Below are 19,458 nucleotides of genomic sequence, written 5' to 3'. Positions count from 1 at the left end.
CTGGTTCGGTTTCTTTCCTACTATGAAAAACAAATATGACAGTAGATTGAGAATATGGGCAAAGCAAAGTATGAAGAATTTGAAGGGCTGGAGAGATGGTTCAGTGGTTAAGTCACTTCCCTGCAAAGCCTAACAATCCAGGTTTGATACCCTAGTACCCACATAAAGCCAGATGCACAAAGTGGCACCTGCATCTGGAGTTCTTTTACAGCAGCTAGAGGTCCTGGTGCACTCATATTCTCATTCTCTCTCTCTCTCTCTCTGCTTGCAAATAAATAACAATTTTTAAAAGTTTCTCAGTACAATGATATTATGCCTTAATTAAACAATAGGCAATAATTTATCATTTTATGAAAGAAGAAAAGTGTGAAAATGTAACAATAATGTTGATGTCATAGAATGGGAATATATTTACAAATTAATGAAACAGTTGCTTAAATAAAGAACCACAGATAGGGCTGGAGAAATGGCTTAGCGGTTAAGCACTCGCCTATGAAGCCTATGGACCCCGGTTCGAGGCTCGGTTCCTCAGGTCCCACGTTAGCCAGATGCACAAGGGGGCGCACGCGTCTGGAGTTCGTTTGCAGTGGCTGGAAGCCCTGGCGCGCCCATTCTCTCTCTCTCCCTCTATCTGTCTTTCTCTCTGTGTCTGTTGCTCTCAAATAAATAAATAAAAAATGAAAAAAAAAAAAAGAACCACAGATACATAGATGGTATAGTGATTTATGTCATCTAGTGACATTTTAGTTTTCCCTTCAACTTTTCAAAGACAACTGTGAACTTTAAATTCTTAAATTGAGCATTGAGTATTAGGGTGGCTATGTGAATTTTGCTTTTCAAAACTGTCCTCAAATCTCGTGTGATAAAACCCTTTGTTGTTAAAGAGAGTATATCAAGGAAAGATTGCCCACTCTAAGTACGGCTGTTATAGGTTGGCTTCCCTGGGAAGAAAATGCCTAGATTAGCATGCAGAAGGTTTGCTGGGGGCTGTATCAGGACTGCAGCAAAGGAGTGAGGCATACAGATTGGGGCAGAAGAAATGTGTGAGCTGCCTGTAGTTACAGCAGAGAATATCCCCACCCTCTGGAGCTCTGGAGCCAAACAGCCCTAGGCCAAGGCCAAGGGCAGTGAGCCTTTATGCCAGCCTATTGAGCAGACAGACCTTGAGCAAGGAGGAAGCATGGTATGGAAGAGATGGCTTTTCTTTCTTTTAAAAAAAAATTTTTTTTTGTTCACTTATTTATTTACTTATTTGAGAGAGACAGACACAAAGAGAAAGACAGATACAGAGAGAGAGAGAGAGAATGGGTGCGCCAGGGCTTCCAGCCACTGCAAACGAACTCCAGATGCATGTGCCCCCTTGTGCATCTGGCTAACGTGGGTCCCGGGGAATCGAGCCTCAACCCAGGGTCCTTAGGCTTCACAGGCAAGCGCTTAACCGCTAAGCCAAGGAGATGGCTTTTCTTAGCTGAGAACATTATTATCTGGAGGGACTAGTTATGAACTGTTCACCACCAGTCCCCTGGCAGCTGAAGAACTGGGCTTTAGGCATGAAGCAAAGGGGTGACTGGTGGCCCCCTCAAGGGGCTCTCAGGCGCTTGTGCAGCTCAGGTCCAGCTGCCTTGGAAAAAGTTCTGGGGCAGACCCTTGTGGTGGGCTTCTGTACAAGATGCAAACTTTTGAGGAAAAGTTCATCAGGAAGAAACATGGTCCCGACCCCTTCAGTTGGTCCTGAGACTGGACAGAATCCAGCTCATGGCGGGCAGTCCTGGTAGCAGTGAGAAGGGTGTCCATTGCTACCAAGCCCCACGTATTACCTTATCTGTCACTGTGGCAAAAGGTCTGAGAAGATCTAACAGGGGCAGAGCTATTCTGGTTTACGGTTTCAGAGGTTTCAGCCATGGAGATTTGGCTCCACTTGTCTCTGGGCCCGCGGGCTGTGGTAGGAGCAGGAGGAGCACACGTGCTCCCCTCAGGACAGCCAGGAAGAGAAGAGGGAGCGAGGAAGGGGTTGGGAACAAAATCAGCCCTCATGGTGGCGCAGGCCTTTAATCCCAGCACTCGGGAGGCAGAGGTGGGGGATCGCCTTGAGTTCAAGGCCACCCTGAGACTACATAGTGACTTCCAGGCCAGCCTAGGCTAGCATGAGACCCTACCTCGAAAAACAAACAACAACAACAAAATATATATATGCTCTTCACATGCATGCTCCTTATTTTATGATCTTCCTTCCTTCCCCCTTCCTTCCTTCTTTCCTTCTTCCTTCCTTCCTTCCTTCCCTCCTTCCCTCCCTCCCTCCTTTCTTTCTTCCTTTGGAAATTGAAATTTTACTCAAAAGAGCTAAGAGCAGGTAAGACCTCAGGAGAAATAATTAAAAGCAGTAAAACAAAATATTAAAACAGCAAAATAATGAGTCTCAGAAGGGAGCAAGCAAAAAGTTTGTGAACATGAAAGCTAGTGTTTTTTTATTCTTTCTTCAACGAGGCCCCACTTCCTAAAGTTTCCACCATTTCTCAGTAACCCATCGAGCTGTGAGTCTAATAACGGGTTCCTTCATGAGGCAGAGCCCACACCATCCAACTCTTCCCCAAGGGCCCATCTCTGAACATACCTTTACTGGGGACCAATACTTAAACACATGAGATTCTGGGGGACATTTTAGACCCAGATCATAACATACAGCATATGCGAAGAGCGGTCTATGGCATTCGCCTGTGCTGAGGGTGTGTCTCTGCACCAGAATCTCAGGATGCTTCATTCTGATGCTATAAACTGCACACGTTGTCTTCTCTGTTACAATAGATGCCTGTGAACCTGCAGGGTCTGTTGTGTCTTAGGGCCCAAGTGACAGGACTGCCTGTGTCATGATTTGGACCTGCTATCGAGATCCTCCTGCTCCAGGCTGCCTTCTGCGCTGGTGACCTTTCACAAAACAGGAATCAGCAGCACAGTGTCCCCCGTTGTGGAATAACCTCTTCAGAACTTACCGGACCGAGAATCCGACTATGTTTGGCATAAGGTCCTGAACAAGTGTTTGTTGCATAAATTACTGAAGCAATGATTAAGAATCTACGATGTACCGTGGTTAATCATTCCCATTCACTGCAGGGATTGGTAAGGAGCTACATTAGATTCAGAAATCAGCCACATAGAGAGATGTGGTCTTCCTCTCTTCCCTGGGTAGGACAGGAACCTTGAAAGCAGGAGAACTGAACTTAGGTCTGCAGCCACGCTGGGACTGTATTATTCACGAGCCTGGCCCATGGTCCCGGTCCTTTTCTCTCTATATTTGGTATTAAAGCTGTTCTGTCTTCCTCACACCATTCTTATGAGAATTAAGATGAAATTAGCGACTAAAACATTGGAAGCAATACAATGTCACACACATATGGATGTTTAGTATTATTATCAGTAATACTGGTAGTTCCTCCAAAATTGCTAATCCTAGAAGAAAAGAGCAGGCAGCTTGCACAAGTCACTGTAAATTATGAATTCTAAAATATTAGCAGGCAATTTTGGGGACATTTATCATGTCTTAGGCTCTGTAATAGGAAAAATTTTAAATAATGACTAAATTCCTGATTGGTTTCCACATATATTTGTACTATTTATCTTTATACTAAATTGAGTTATTTTGCAGCATTTGCTTTTTTAAAAATTTTCAACTTCTCTTTCTCTTGAGCATTATATCATGAGGCCCGTTGTCCAGAGGGTGTTGATCAGGTGTTGATTTTTGTCAATGTCAGTTAATTGTTTAAAGATGCCTGCGTTATGCTACATTATTTCTTTAAACTGCACCATTAAGGTTATGGGTTTGGGTATCACTGAGCATAAAATGCTTTCACAGGGAGGACCCCCTTTATATCCATGCACAAGACCTTATGCTAAGCAATAGCAAGTTAACAATAAAAATCATTGTTCCAAAAAATGCTCTTTGTGACCCTGGAGCATAGATGGTTGTGGAATGGTCAGCATTCCAAATGTGTTCTTGTTATCTCGTGAGTATTCGAATCTAGCTCATTTAAGCCGCTATTTGTGTGATGGAACTATAAAACAAACCCACGTATACGTGATTCATCGCTGTGTGTATGGATTACCAAAGGGAGATTTCTCGTCACCTTTCCTGTCCTTGCCCACCCATGTCTCCTCCTCTGGTTTGAGACAAAGAAATCAGATAGGAGGACAGAGTAGTTCAGCTCATGTCACAAGTTGGCAAGTTCACTTCAGCCCCCAAAAGACATCAGCAACATGTCTATTTTCTCAATTTGAATTCCATCAACCTAAAACGTTACTTGAAAAAGGAATGTGTTCACAATTCAAGCTCATCACCTACCATGGATTCAGCACCACAGGAGACTCAGAAATAGGAAACAAATGACCCTGTCCTCAGGATCTCAAAGCCTAGTAAATGAGTAATAAATGCGTGCACAGGAAGGCAGGCTGATAAGGCCCCCAGGAAGGGTTTCAACTAATAGAAAGTTCAAGGTCGAGGGAGATATTTATATTGTGTGAAGGGAGCTGAGGGCCATCTAGGAAAACTTTTTGGGGTCCAGTTGAGGTCAGAGCTAGACAGGCACTATTAGCCTTCATTGTGCCCATTGGTCTGTTCTTAAAATAATATTTTAAGTGTATGAGATAAAATAAAGGGTTATAATGAAAACTGGCTTTATTGAAATGTAGTGTTCATCTATCAAAAACTGTGACGTACTATCTATACTTATTTATAAAGGTATTAAATGATCGTACTAATGAATTCAATTTTGAAGGGGCAATGAGCATAAGTGACCATTCAAGGAAGCAGGCACTGTGGATGTCAGAGATGTAACATGATTTCTAGTTGGATAAAGTTAACTCTATTTCTTTTTTTTTTTCTCCTCTATTTCTAATATCTTTATATTTTGTAGCTGACTTTCATATTAGAAGTAAATGCTTCCCAGTGAAAGTAAAAATGTACTTTTTTCTTTCACCCAAATTAGCCAATCTGTTTAATTTTATCTCTGAGCCCTTTGGGTATTTGTGACATACAAATTAAGAGCTGCTGGACTGCAAGCCAAAGTAGGGCATTGGTAAGGCTAGGGAGGAAAAGAGCAAAGAGAGAGAGGGGTGGGCGGTCCAGGAAGAGCAACCAGAGCTAGACCTTGGAGTGGGGAGACAGAGCAGTGTCTGAGCAGTCCCTGGGGAAGGCTGGAGGGACGCAATGTGTTTGGAGCCCGTGGCGCTTGGGGGTCCTGGGAGAAGCTCATGGATGTAGATTATGAAGGGTGTGACAGGCCAGAAGAGCAAATGTCTCAGCGGGGGGTCGTCACTGATGTCTTTGAGCAGGAAACAGGACTTAACTATATTGTCGTTTGAGGAAGGTAATTTGCAGCTTGGTGGGAGCTGGGTTAGTCTCTTAGCAGTTCTGTGCGCTGGTCAGGAGACGTGCGGGCTTGCACTTCTTCAGTGGATCTGGAAAAGAGAAGGCAGGCCGGCTGCAGAGGGGGCCACCTGGAGGGAGGGGGCGCTGCCAAGCTTGTCTTCGGCGCTCAACTTCTCCTCCGGGGGTGAAGACAAGCAGGGCGGGCACAGGAAGGTTGAACCCCAAGCCGAGGAGTTTGGGCTAACCCCACTTGTTCAGCAGGAAGTGACAGATGTGAGTCCAGAGCTTGGACAAGCGTTCAGGGCCGGAGAAGATTTGCTAATCACGAGGAAAACAGCCGGACAGAAGGGAGTAAAAGAAATTGCGAAAGAAGGGCGCGGGTGCCCTGGGCTGAACCCGGAGTGACTTCTCGTCTGGGCGCCCCGTGCTCCCAGGAGACCCGCACCCGGTCCTTGCTGCTCCCGACCCCGGAGAGGAATGTGCCTGCTGCGCCCGACGTGCGTCTCACACCACCAAGGAGGCGATAGCCTGCTTTTTTTTTTTTTATTTTTACTTATTTATTTGACAGAGAATGGGTGCGCCAGGGGATCTAGCCACTGCAAAGGAACTACAAATGTATGTGCCTCCTTGTACAGCTGGTTAACCTGGGTCCTGGGGAATCGAACCTGGGTCCTTCGGCTTTGCAGGCAAACGCCTTAACCGCTAAGCCATCCCTCTAGCGCGGTCTCTTAAGTCTCTTAAGCACAGTGCCAGAGCTCTGTATGCAAACAGTAGGGAAAGATGCAGGAAGGGCAGGATGAATCAGCTGGGGTGGGGGGCCAAAGTGGACTTCCCTGGCAGGTGACGTCGGATCTGGGTTTGAGGCACTGAGTGCTGGCTTGTCAGAGCAGAAAGACGCCATGGGTAGTGGGAATGAGCTACAGACGCCTGGCGCCTTCAAGGAATAGCTTAGCTTCCGGAGCCTCTCACGAAGCACCACAGGGCAAGTCTGTCACTGTGATTAGCCTTCCTCTCCATCTTTCCCTTTAAAGACAGCTTTGTGCATTTGGCTATAACACGCTGCTTGATCCAGATCTTTTCAGTTGAAATTTGACTTCACTTTTCTCTGGTTTTGCTCTTTTAAAAGTGGATATGATTCAGTCATCATCCTCTGTTAAGATAACTGCAATTTTTTTTTTTCCCCTATGCAATATCCAGTAAGTGCCAAGTGAAAAGCAATGCCACCTTTCATGGAACACAGTTTACTGAAAGTCCTCCATGCACAGAACCCCCCCCCCTTCTTTGCCTCAAGATTATATGAATAGCTCTTGTTCTTTCTCGGACATTAGGGCACCATTGGAGCCCAGGCTGTCAAGTGGAGCCTGTCGGCTGTTCGTGCGATGTCCCAGCTGGCTGAAGTTTGTTTCATAGCAGAGCTGTTGAGCAAAAATAAGTCTAAAAAATCTGAACACCGTAATAACTGTCTTATCTTTGCTTCTTTATGTTGTCTATTGTTTTAAATTTTTATTTCATTGAGTGTGTGTGTGTGTGTGTGTGTTCAGGGGAGCGCGCATGCCATTGGCCACTGGACACCATGGCACGTGTGTGGAGATCAGAGGCCGACCTCAAGGTCAATGTGGCCGTGCTTGTCTTCCACCCTCTTTGAGACAGGGCCTTTTGCTGCAGCCAATGGATGCCACTCTAGCAGGCCCACGAGCTTCGGATTCTCCCGCGTCGCCTCCCATTCTCATCGGCAGGCTGGGGTCACAGATGCATGTGTCACTTCGCATCTGCCTTTGTGTGGGTGCTGGGGACAAGCAAACTTGAGTTGGAAGCTAGCGCCTTTAACCACTGAGCCATCTCCCCTTGTATTTTTACAGCAGTAAATCGAGACAGGTTTTCTTCTATTCCTCCTTCTTGGTTCGAAGCTGAGACTATGCACTCTCGAGCCCTTGGCCCATAGCTACCAAGGAGAGCAGAAGAGATTCTTTGGGGAAAATACAGAAACCTCGTGAATCTAGCAACAGAATTCTCTTCTAGCAAGTATCCAGACAAAAAACAAAACAAAACAAAAAACAACAGTCTTTTACATATTTAACTTTGAATTGAGCCAAGAATGATAATTTTTTTTTTTTTTTAATCATGGTAACCTTGAAACTTCAAGCTGTAACTATATGGAGTCATGGCAATGACGGCCCAACGTCCAACAACGTCCAGTTAGGAGCTGGGGCATTATGCAGAGAGGGCATGAATAAATGGAAGGTAAAGAGAGAGACTAGACAGGAGGGATTAATGATAGATCAGGTGACACAAGCGGGAAAATGAAGTCTTATACCTTCTAGACTCCTGCATAGGCCCATCTGTTCAAAAAGTTATATAAATCATGTGTACTGCCATGTACCGGGCACTTCTCTCTTTAGGGGAGACCTATTCATACAAATGCCAGTAATCCATGCTGAGCGGGTAACCAGTGGTGACATACATCTCCAAGGAGGAACAGGGCTTCTGCTGTTTCATGCTGTCATCTGTCTCGGGCAGGGCCACGGAAGGAACGGCAGTCTTCTCGGGGGGAGCCCATCTTTAGACATGACGAAGTTCTCTGAAACTGTGCCTGCTTCTTTCTCAGCCCCCTTGTCCAAAACACTGATGAAGTGGCTCTCACATAGACACATGCAACTAGAACCGGCTAAGGTCTGGGCTAGCCTGTGATTGACTTTGGCCTTGAAGTGATTGATTAATCAGTTAAAGACGGAGGGAGTTATGCGGCGTGAACTATGTCGCACATCCCGTGTAGGGTTGGGAGAAACAAACAGGAGAGTAGTCATCCTTCTCCTGAGTGGCTCGGGAGTCCTAAACATGTAAGCTATACTGCCCTACTCTTTCACCCTCTGCAGAAAAGAAAGCTAAGAGGGTGTCAAGCCTCCTCTTGGGAGTCGACGCTTTGTGGGTGGTTGTCATTTTACCAGTGTACCGTACAGCTAAAAGAAGTCCCAGATACAGGAAGGGACACCTGTATGATGTTTGCTAAAGCCTAGACGTGGTTAGCATTTGCTTACTGGTCCCTAAATTTTATGAAACAACCTTTTCTTATCCCATTGGATGTCTCCCAAAATGTTTCACTTCCTCTACACTTTAAGAGATTATCTGTCTGACCTTTCTGGAAGATGGTGACAGCCACAAGAATAGGTTGAATCTTTTTTCCCTTCCTCTTGGAAAGATCAGTATTTACCAACTTCCCGGGCAGGGAGAACTGTGAACACAAGCGTGTTGTGACGTGGGCTGCCACTCTCAGGATGGCCCATCCCGTCTCAAAGCCTCTTTCTGCTCTCAGCAGACCCAGCCAAAGCTGTGCTCTCAATGAGCCTTTCCTGGGTCTCGCTGGGGGGAAGGATCCAGAATCCTTAGCAGGGCTTCATGGTCTCTACCATTGATCTCCAACTTTTCTTTCCAGTGTCACGTCCTAGGTCGGTGGCTTTTTGGAGCGTCTGTATTTTCTGAGCATGCGGAGAACTTTCACGATCTTCCGTTTCCTCCGCTGTTCTCTCCACCGGGAGTAGGCTTCTCCTCGTAGACCACTGAACACCGGAGGCCTGCTCATTGTTCAGAGCAGATTTACATATTATACTTTGGGAGTGTTCATTATGTCCTTTCTTCGTATTGAAACTTCCTTCTCTACTTCATTCATACCTCCCATGGCTCTAAGGTTGTAGTTACCGAAGTGAACGGAATGAAGCAGGATTTGGTCCAATGAAAATGCTCAATAAGCATGAGATTTTTAGCTTTCCTATCACACTGATAACCACGGTATCTCTGCTTTAGTGTATAAATGATTCTCCCACTAACCTTCAAGTTTTTTTTTCAAGGACAAATGATGGATTGCTCACTTGTTTTTGTGTTTGGAACCTGGGGATTATGTCTTGCCGTCTAGCAGAAGCACCTATGGCAATGCGGACGTGGTGGGTCTGTTGCTAGAATAAGGGAGGGAAGATGCAAAGGCGGAGGAGCCCGTGACCCAGCTATGTGCCCAGGCCTACAGCAGGCCTGCTCTCCCTTAGCCGGTCCACCTCCACACCTAAGGACCCCATGAAACAGGTATTGAGCTTACTTTGTACAAGAGAAAATTGGGACTCAGGGAATTTCAGTAACACACCACAAGTCAACATCTAGACAGAAAGACATAAACCCGCTGCATTGCTGACTCCAGTTTCTAGACTCCTACCTTCATGGGATGTTAACACTCAGTGACACCACCTTACCCAAGGGGGCTAGTGTGTACACATCAAAACAGCTCCCTTTTTCTTTCCCTCTAGTGCAGAGGATTGAACCAAGGGCTTTGTGCTTGCTGAGCAAGTGCTCTACCATTGAGCTCTATCTCCAACCCATGTTTTACTTTTTGTTTTGAGACAGGATTTTATTAGGTAGCCCAGGATGACATTGAACTTACTCTGTAGACTACACATACAGCCGTCGAACTTGTGATCCTACTGCCTCAGCCTCCCAAGTAGTTGGAATTACAGGCTTATACCACCATGCCTAGACCAAATGAATCAACAAAAACTACAGTTCTTAGAAAGATTAGTCAATGAAATAAGACATTCATCGTTTTAATACCGAGTCAGTCTCCAGGCTTTTTATTTTGTTTGTTTGTTCGAGGTAGGGTCTTGCTCTATCCCAGGCTGACCTGGAATTCACTATGTACTCTCAGGCTGGCCTTGAACTCATGGTGATTCCTCTGCCTCTCCCTCTTAAGTGCTGGGATTAAAGGTGATGTGCCACCACACCCGGCCCCAGGCTTTTCTTTTCTTTTATGCTTATTTTTTTTTCAGAGATGTCTCCACCCCTTCCAACGATGTCATTGTAATAGACTCTGAAACCACATTCCAACTGTGACTTCTCACAGGACCAAGTCAAACTACTGTCAGAGTTTGTCAGGAATGTGTTTTCAGGGAATCTTAGGTGTATATGAATCCCCTCATTATGATTTTTTAGTGCTACTGTACGTTTTTTAATTCGAGCTGTGTGGTAGGGGTGTGTGTGAATGTGTGTGTTGGGGGTAGAGAGCGGAACCATATGGATGTTGCCTCATTTTGTCTGAACTCTTCCAGGGACTGCAAACCTTCAACTGAGGTTGGAACCCAGCACTTGTCAATCTGCCAAGAAAGGTGGGGACAGGTGGTGCTTGTGCAAAGGAATGGCTATGCAGAGGAAAGCAGAGCCCTGGATTTCTGTTTGCACCCCGTAGTCTTTGCCCCATTTTGTTATTTTACTACTTACATAATCCGTGGACTAAGACAGCCTGGTGATTTTTACTTCTCTTGCTGATTGCATGGTGTAGAGTAAGGATACTCTTTTTTATGGCATTTAAAAAAAAAAGTCAATTTGCCTTTGGTTTGGAACCACAAGCAACAGGAGCTTCCTGAGAGAGGCAACTATGGAGTAGGTCAGAGAGGGGAGGAAGGAAGGGCTTCACTATGGTGAGGGAAAAATAGCTCGAGGCTATGAGCTGGGAATTTTGGTTTTCCACTTACCCACTCTGCCTTGGGTGCCAGTTGAACCTCTGGGAAGCTCAGTTTCCTCCTCTATACAATTGGGTTGATAACCCTTTCCTTGCTAGATGATGGTTTGACTTGGAGATATTCTATGTAAAATACCTGCCTGATACCTAGGAAGAAATGTCTGAGATAGTTATGATAATTTTTATTTTTAAAAATATATTTTATTTATTTATTTGCACACGCCTCCTTGTGCATCTGGCTTATGTGGATCCTGGGGAATCGAACCAGGATCCTTTGGCTTTGCAGGTAAATGCCTTAACTGCTAAGCCAGCTCTCTAGACCTGATTTTATTTATTTATTTATTTTTATTTTATATATTTTTATTTATATATTATTATTATTTATTTATTTTACCAAAAAACGAGAGCCACCTGAAAAGAATCAGGACTCATGTAGATGGGAACTCTCTTGGAACACTTTTCTTGTTTCTTTGTACTTCTGATGTCCTTTATCTACCTCTGGTTAAATGAATGTTTCAAACTCAGCCTTAACCAGCCTCTCTGTTTGTCTCTTTTATTCTTCTGGAAAATTTAAAAAAGCTTCCAGAGCTGATCAGACCATATAGGCAGGCTTTGCTTCAACCCTTCTTTTTGGCCCCACCCAACTTTCTTCTAGTCTTTTCCCTGTCCACATGTCAGTAATAAAATGTATTGTGAGGCAGATCAACAAATGCATCACCTTGACACTTCCTTGAGCAGAGACATAGGTTTGGATAATGGACTTGGCTGAGATGTCTTTCTTGAGGGGCGGGGGTGTCCCGTCATGTTATTAACAGAGCAATTGCTACCCTCCTGTCCTCACCACCAGCTGGCAGAGACTACCCTGACACCGAGAAGAGCTTTTGCAGATGTGGACTAAGGAAGATATTTTCCTGAGGAATCCATCAGATTCTGATTTGCCTCCCATACATTTGTTCTAACAACGTGGAGGACGTCCCCCAGACCGGGCTGATGTCATCGGCTGTGACAGGGATGAACATTTAATTCATTTTTGATTCGGTTGTCAACACTGGACATTTGTCATCTGAGATTTTTTTCTTTACCTGCTTACACCAAATCTATTCCTAACAAGGAGAATTTAAACAATCAAAGCAGATTAAGAATCAATGATGTGGAGTATTACTAGGTTGCTTTCTATTTTATTTCACTTAGAAAAATCATAATTTTGGGACCAGTGATTAAAATTTCTGATGATGAATAGGCAAAGCCTACGCTGCCCACAGAACACTCCAGCAATCTCATCCGTTTCCCAGGGAAGCTTTCCTAACAGTGTTGCTCAGTGGGGCACATACAAGTTCGTTTCCTTTATTAAAGCAGTCTACCAAAATTTTACCAGCGTCCAAAACAACAATAATCATGTTTTTCACCCCCTCATTTCTACAAAAGACATCCTGTCCTGTGTTAGCCTTGATTTTCTTTTTCCTTTTGGTCTTTTTCACTTCCTGGATAATTTTTTAAATGCAAGTTTATCCTGGATCCCGTAATCATTTGTATTAATCAGCAATCCCGAACACTGCAGTATTTCACCGTCCTTATGGTAAAAGTTCTGTTACCTCTAAAACATTTGGCACTGGCTAGTAACTCCCAGTATCAGAACTTAGTTTATAACTACATTGAGCTGTTGATCAGAGAGACCTATGGAGGTGCCCAAAACAAGACAGGCTTCTGTCAAAGCACTTGGCTACCTGCCTGAGGTAAAAGGTAAAACCCTGTTGCTGAAGACACCACATGCTGCTGATACAGAACATGGAGAGATCCAGCTGAATCTGGAAAGAAGCAGATTCCCAGATGGTTAGCCTGTATAATGCTGGGGAAAAGTGGCCAACAACATTGTGTGGGAGCAGGGCTCCCTAAAAATATGAAAGCAGCCAGCCTGACAAGATGTGCACACCTGTGCAACAGCGGCACACAGCCCCCATGGGTAACCAGTGGCTCTCTGATGGGCTAAGGGGTCTGCTCAGCGGAAAGGAAGCCTCAGCTGGAACTGGGTCAGAATCCTAGAGCTCCCACTGGTCTTAGGATAAAAGTGAGGCTATACCCATCAAAATCTCTCTCAATTAACAATGCTTATCCCCTCACTCCCCGTTAGAGAATCTGTTTTTCTTTTTTGGAAAGCAGCAAGAACCCAGGGCAACCAAAATCTATCAACAAGACAAGAATAGTCAGCTGACTCCCTGGCAGGAGATGAACCACCTCTTGCACAGCAACCAGGGTCCAGGTGAAACCCCAGAGATCCATGGGGAGCCTGATAGCTTGGGTCAGGGTGATGTAGGCAGACACTGAGGATCCTCAAAATGTACCAAAAACAGAAAATCCAGAAGCTTCTGAGAGCTCAGTACTAAAGTAGACTTAAAGCATACCACCAAGTCTCAGGGAATTTTGTGGAAGAGAAGGCAGAAAGAATGTAAAGAGCCACAGGGTGGGAGGGAATACCTAGAGGCATTGCCCTCCTCCACAATACCTGATTGCTGCTCTCTCAATTCAGGACCCACCACTCCATGAGGAATACTGGCAATCCCATTAAGGAGGGCCCTCAGGAGAGTGGGGAGAGACAGAAGGGAAATGATGGTACCAACACGTGAAAGGTCCAAACAAAGCTTCTACCTAATAAAAAGACTGTGTTGTCTAAGCTAGAGTCTGTGGGCTTATCCTTGGCTTCAAGTTGCACTGCATATCAGACATAGGTTCTGACCTTCTGCTGCCACACAGAAGGTCAGTTGGAAGTTGTGTTGCTCAGGCTTAATGTTTTCTCTGCCCTTCCACTTGGGTCTTTGGTAATCTAATGCCAGAGGGTAGGTGTAGTACCTTTAAAAACATTTTTTGACAATTTTCACACATGAACATAGTATATTTTGATTGTAACCCCTTCCTTTGACTTGATTGTGCACCCCTTCCCCTACCCCTCTTTCACAGACCCCCTTCTAACTAGTGCAACTAGTCCCTCTTCTGTTTTGAAGTCTTTCTCTCTCTCTCTCTCTCTTTCTTTCCTTCTTTTTTTGTCCTCCATCATCCATAACAACATGAAGATGGGCCCCATATTGATACAGGTCTGTGAAGGCAACTTTAGCCTCCATGAGGTCATGAACGTAACAGCACTTTTGTGTCTGAAAGACAGCATTGTAAACAGTTCTCCCCTTCCTTTGGCCCTTACATTCCTTCTGCCACCTCTTTCACAATGTTCCCTGAGCCTTGGAGGGTGTGGTAGAGATGTTTCATTTAGTGTTGAACATATCACCATCATTTTTCTCTCAGCATTGTCATGAGTTTTGAATCTCCCTAGTAGTCACTGACATCTGAAAAAAGAAGCTTCTCTGGTCCAAAGTGAAAACAGCACAAATCATAGACCTTTAGGGGGAAATGTGATGGACAAACCATATCCATTCAGTCAAACAACAGTAGTAGTTTCCTCCCTAGGGCCTGTGACACTCACAGCCACAGGCTTTTGACTAGGTTCTCAGAACCAGGCATGGATTCTCTTCTGTGGAGAAGTCCTCAAATCCAATCAGAGAGTACTTTGTTACTCCCATAGCAGACATGCCACTATTGCAACAGTGGGCACGTCTTACCTGGCTGGTCATTTGGGTAGTTCACAAGGTCCACTGTTGGTTAAGGCTGTTGATGACTTTTCTCTGCCAGCATCTTTTATGGTACTTTCCAGCACTATGACAGCTTGCCAGCAGGGAGGAGGTCTCCAGCTGACTGTCTACTTGTTTTGAGACAGTGTCTCTCATTAGCCTAGAGCTCACCAAGTAGGCTAGACCAGCAAGCTCCAGGGATCTGCCTGGCTCTACCTCCACTGAGATTACATGTTTACTGCACTATACCTGACTTATCTTTTTTTATTGAGTCTTTAAAAAAAAATATATTTAACTTATTTATTTATTTGAGAGATAGAAAGTGATAGAGAGAAAGAGAGAGAGAATGGGCACACCAGGGCCTCCAGCCACTGCAAATGAACTCCAGATGCATGTGCCCTCCCCTTGTGCATCTGGCTTACACATGGGTCCAGGAGAGTCAAACTGGGATCCTTTGGCTTTGAGGCAAACACCTTAACTACTAAGCCATCTCTCTAGCCCAGAGTCTTTTTTAAAAATATTATTTATTTATTTGAGAAAGAGAAGGAGGGAGGGAGGGAGAGAGAGAGAGAGAGAGAAAGAGGCAGAGAGAGAGAGAGAGAATGGGCGCATCAGGGTCTCTAGCCACTGCAAACAAACTCCAGACACATGTGTCACCTTGTGTATCTGGCTTATGTGGGTTCTGGGGAGTTGAACCTGGATCTTTTGGCTTTGTAGGCAAATGCCTTAACCACTAAGCCATCTCTCCAGCCCCCTTTTTTAAGTGTGGGTTCTGCAGATCAAAATCAGACCCCTAATGCTTGTGAGATAAGCATTTTACTGACAAAAGACTTCTTCCCACCCCCGAGTCTATCTTGAAAACCTTTTAACCATGTGATTTAGTTTGAGGCCCTTTAGTGTCCCTTGGGGGTGGCGTCGTGAGCTGATCACTCCTTCTCACTTCCTGCAGGGCTGTCATCTGTCTCCTCTTGCTCTGAGCTCTGTTAAGACTTCCTGAGTTATGCTTCTGTTTATATTCAGCTTTTGCATTAGATTGGTCTAGTTAGGGTGGAGATATTAAATAGATACAATTTTTTAAGATCATGCTTGATGGCACAGTGGGCCCTGTATCAATACCCATATGGAATACAAATGGTCAGTGTTTGACTCCATCGCTAATGATTGAAGTGCCCACAGGATCCAATGGATTTGTATTATGTTCTTCTCTAAAGAAGCCAGATAGCTTCTAGTCTATATCATTTTTTTTTTTTTTGAGGTAGGGTCTCATTCTAGCCCAGGCTGACCTGGAATGTCTCAGGGTGGCCTCGAACACCCAGCAATCTTCCTACCTCTGCCTCCCGAGTGCTGAGATTAAAAGCGTGCGCCACCATGCCGGGCTCCAAGTCCATGTCTTTGAAAAGAAAAGAGACTAATCAAATTGGCAGACATATGAAAAATTGTGAGCATGTATCACAGAGAATAGCATGAGCCCACTGAAACAAGGCACATGAGTGTATGACTATGTATCACAGAGATAGCAAATAAGACATGTATGTGCTTGACTGTGTACCACAGAGCACCATGTGCGTGCATGACTGTGTACCACAGAGGACAGCATGGGCACACTGGAACGAGGCACAACGTATGACAGTAAGTCCCTGCCACCGATGTGGCAGAAGGAGAATTGCGCCAGGAGAAGAAAGGGTCCAGCCATGGCCTTTCTACTAATTAGCTGAGTGACCTTACGTCATTTAATCTTTTTAAATCTCAGGTTAGATGTCTGTCAGTGAGTAAGTGTTACTGGATAATTTCAAAGAGTCTTTCTAGCTCTTAAAAAAAGTCCTACGACTCTCATAAAGGGATGTTTTATTTGATTGTGGCATTTCATTTGGCACCTAATTTTGTACAGATGTCTTAACTCAGAGTGTTTTGGTTCTTGTAGATTTAATACATGGAATTTATCATTCTGTTAATGCACCTTGGAGTGAAATGCATGTCCATGTATCCACCTACTCTCACATTTATAATATATATTACATCTCTTTAATGTACATCATGAGACGTGCCAGTGGACCTAAATGAAATATTACTATTGTTGCATTCATTTTCACCAACTCTGTCAGGCTGGATGAATTAAATAAGGAACGACATGTCCTGCGGAAACTACGTTTACCATACTCTCAGGTGTCTCTGCACTGCATAAACACACATACTGAATATGCTTTGGGTTTTTGTTACGAAGAGCCAGGAAAGTTTCTAACTTGGCAATAAATTGAAAATCAAATGGATAACTTGATTCTGAAACACCAGGCTGAGCTATTGTAAGAGCGCCCATTGTCTCTGGCAGGCAGTACAGCTGGAACCCTGGAACTTTTTTGTCCCATACCCGGGGATTGAGCAGGTGAGACAGGGTTAGAAGCACAGGTTATGAGATTATGAATAATGGTGGGAAGGAGGAACTGAGGATCAAGAAGTCTGTGGGGACTCCCAAGGATAGAAAATGCAGGAATCTTTGATCTGCTCTGTACAGACTTCAGAACATTTTACTATTTCCTTTCTTTCTCTCTGTCCTTTTTTTTTTTTTTTTTTCCCTACCAGCTGTCTGGACAGCTCATCTTACTTCTCTATAAACTACAGTCTTTTTTGGAAATCTCATTTTAGCATGCATGTTTCTGAATTTAAATAGTAAATTTACACCAGGAAAAATTCTTTACAATTTTGCACATGAAGAATATACCAGGATCTAGGAGGCAAGGGCTAGAGAACAGGGCATGGGTTTCCAATCTGGGAAGTGATACTTGAAAGTTGGCATCGGACAAGAGCCTAGGACATTAGTTTCCATTTATAAAAATGACTTAGGGGTTTTAGAATGTTTTTGTTTTGCTTTGCTTGGCACTTTTTTGTACCAAATTATAAATATATTACATAAAATAAACTACACAAATCTCAATCATATAGATCCATGAAAACACACACACACACACACACTCCTTATAATGGCCACTGGATTTAATTCAAAATATCCTCAACACCCTAGAAAACCACACTGGGAATTTCCCAGGATTTAAATACATAGATTTGTATGTCATCATCCTTGTAACACATTTCGAGGAATGCTTATAGTTGATCAATTGATAGATATTGCTATGAAACATTTAGCCCAATAGCCTTATTTTTAAAAAAATAATTTTTATTTATTTATTTGAGAGAGTGAGAATGGGTGCACCAGGGCCTCCAGCCGCTGCAAACAAAGTCCAGACACATGTGCCACCTTGTGCATCTGGCTTATGTGCGATCTGGAGAGAGACTAAACCTGGGTCCTCTGGCTTTGTAGGCAAGTGCCTTAACTGCTAAGCCATCTCTCCATCCCCCAATAGCCTCATCTTATGATGCCATACCCAAACACTAGAAAACCTGCTTAGATACGATTGTAACTGTGAGGTCCTAGTTCCGAGGGGCACTCTTACTGTGCTCTGCAGGAATCTTCCTACTGAGGTCCCTGCAGACACAGCAGAACTCCAGCAGTCCCTCTTCCAGCTTCACACTCATCCTCAGTAGCCCATATTCATGGCTTCCTGTGTAATGAGGTGATTTATCATGTTATGTCAACCATAGAGAGTTCAGTACAAATGAATTTGGTTTCTTTATAAAAAGAGGTATTTATATCTATAAACACTTTTACAATAATCTGACATTGCCCTTTAAAGGTAAGCGCATATTATGTGATTTGCATATGAAGAAACTCTGCATTACTCTTACTTCACTGACTGTCAGCCTCAGCCAGTGCACCTGGTAGTCCCCAGGCCTGTCATTGTTTCCGTGATAGAGCTCATTTTTCAAGGGTTAATAACATAGACCTTAACATTCACTTCGGGTTGAAACTTGGCAACCGCCGTGAGCACACAGCCTTAAAGAGCTGATTTTAAACAAAAATGGTTTAAATTGATTTACCCTTTTCAAATCCGACCACGCCAGAGTCAGAGCACTGTGCATCCGTTGTAATGCTTTACACTTGTGTGGTGTAAAATCGTGTACGCCTCTATTCCCAGATGGTGAGTCAGAGGGTGCCAGCTACAGGTCAAGTTCAATTGAGATCAGTCCCATTGAGAATTCTAAAAGAAACATGCAAACCCTTGATTTTTTTGAGGGGGGGATGTACTGGGGTGATAATATCATCGCTCTTTCCACAACAGTGTTATTAGCCTCACCTTTCATAGAAGAGGGTATTTGTGGTAGTGAATGAAATTTGCAAAAATAGCTAAAGGTAAAACACCAGGATATTGTGCTCAGTTGTACACTATCTGGGCCCAGGGAAAGGTTCCTTGCAGCCCGGCACCCCTCAGAGGTGTTGGCACGGGGGTGCTCTGGGGTGCAGGCAGAGGTTTCATGGTTGTTAGCATTTCAGTTTCCCAAGCTCCACACAGGAAAGCAGGAGTGTCGGACTAGATTCCCAGCATAGCACATATTTTTACCTATTCCATCCAAACACGCAAGTCTATGTTATACACACTTGTTAAAAATACGAACTCTCTCAACCTCCTTACCGAGTCCACAGTTAAAACTCCATATTCATTTTTCTCTTTCTAAAACGACGTAGATGTCAGCATATTTGTGTGTTGGATGTGCAGCTGCTCTCCGAAGGGAAGAAGTGCTGTGGGGTTACTCCCGTGCTGAAGACGTCCTCTCCACGAGAGGTGAGCTGCGCTAATGAGGACACACTCTGTCAGCTGTAACCTTTGATCAACTTGGACTGAGCATGATACACATAGAGACTGGGAGAGAAAGTTCCCCCATCGATTCCCCACGGTGAGAATGGGTCATCTCATATCAACAGATGCAGCCCAACTCTTGTGTTGAATAAAGATGTGGCTACAGGTTGATAAAAGCTGTAAGTGGCAGGTATCAGGGAATCGTCTCTCATAGTTAGAGATGCACTGATGGAGAAATAGAGTCTAGCTACAGCAGAGCAAAGAGAACAGCATTAGCCTGGGAGCCACCTAATTTTGGTTTAG

The 19,458-nt window shown here is 44.2% G+C and overlaps 1 long non-coding RNA gene across 2 annotated transcripts in view; it reads left to right on the top strand.

Moving 5' to 3' along the window:
• LOC123455946 overlaps positions 1-19,243 on the top strand; it is a 135,408-nt gene extending 116,165 nt beyond the window's left edge. For both annotated transcript variants that reach the window (XR_006634239.1, XR_006634240.1), the window contains exon 5: positions 19,044-19,243. This is a non-coding gene — a long non-coding RNA (uncharacterized LOC123455946). The remainder of the gene's footprint in view (positions 1-19,043) is intronic.
• The last annotated feature ends 215 nt before the right edge of the window (positions 19,244-19,458 follow it).

Source organism: Jaculus jaculus, chromosome 19, assembly GCF_020740685.1.
Source record: "Jaculus jaculus isolate mJacJac1 chromosome 19, mJacJac1.mat.Y.cur, whole genome shotgun sequence".
Lineage (NCBI taxonomy): Eukaryota > Metazoa > Chordata > Mammalia > Rodentia > Dipodidae > Jaculus > Jaculus jaculus.
This window is presented reverse-complemented; position numbering and strand designations above follow the sequence as displayed.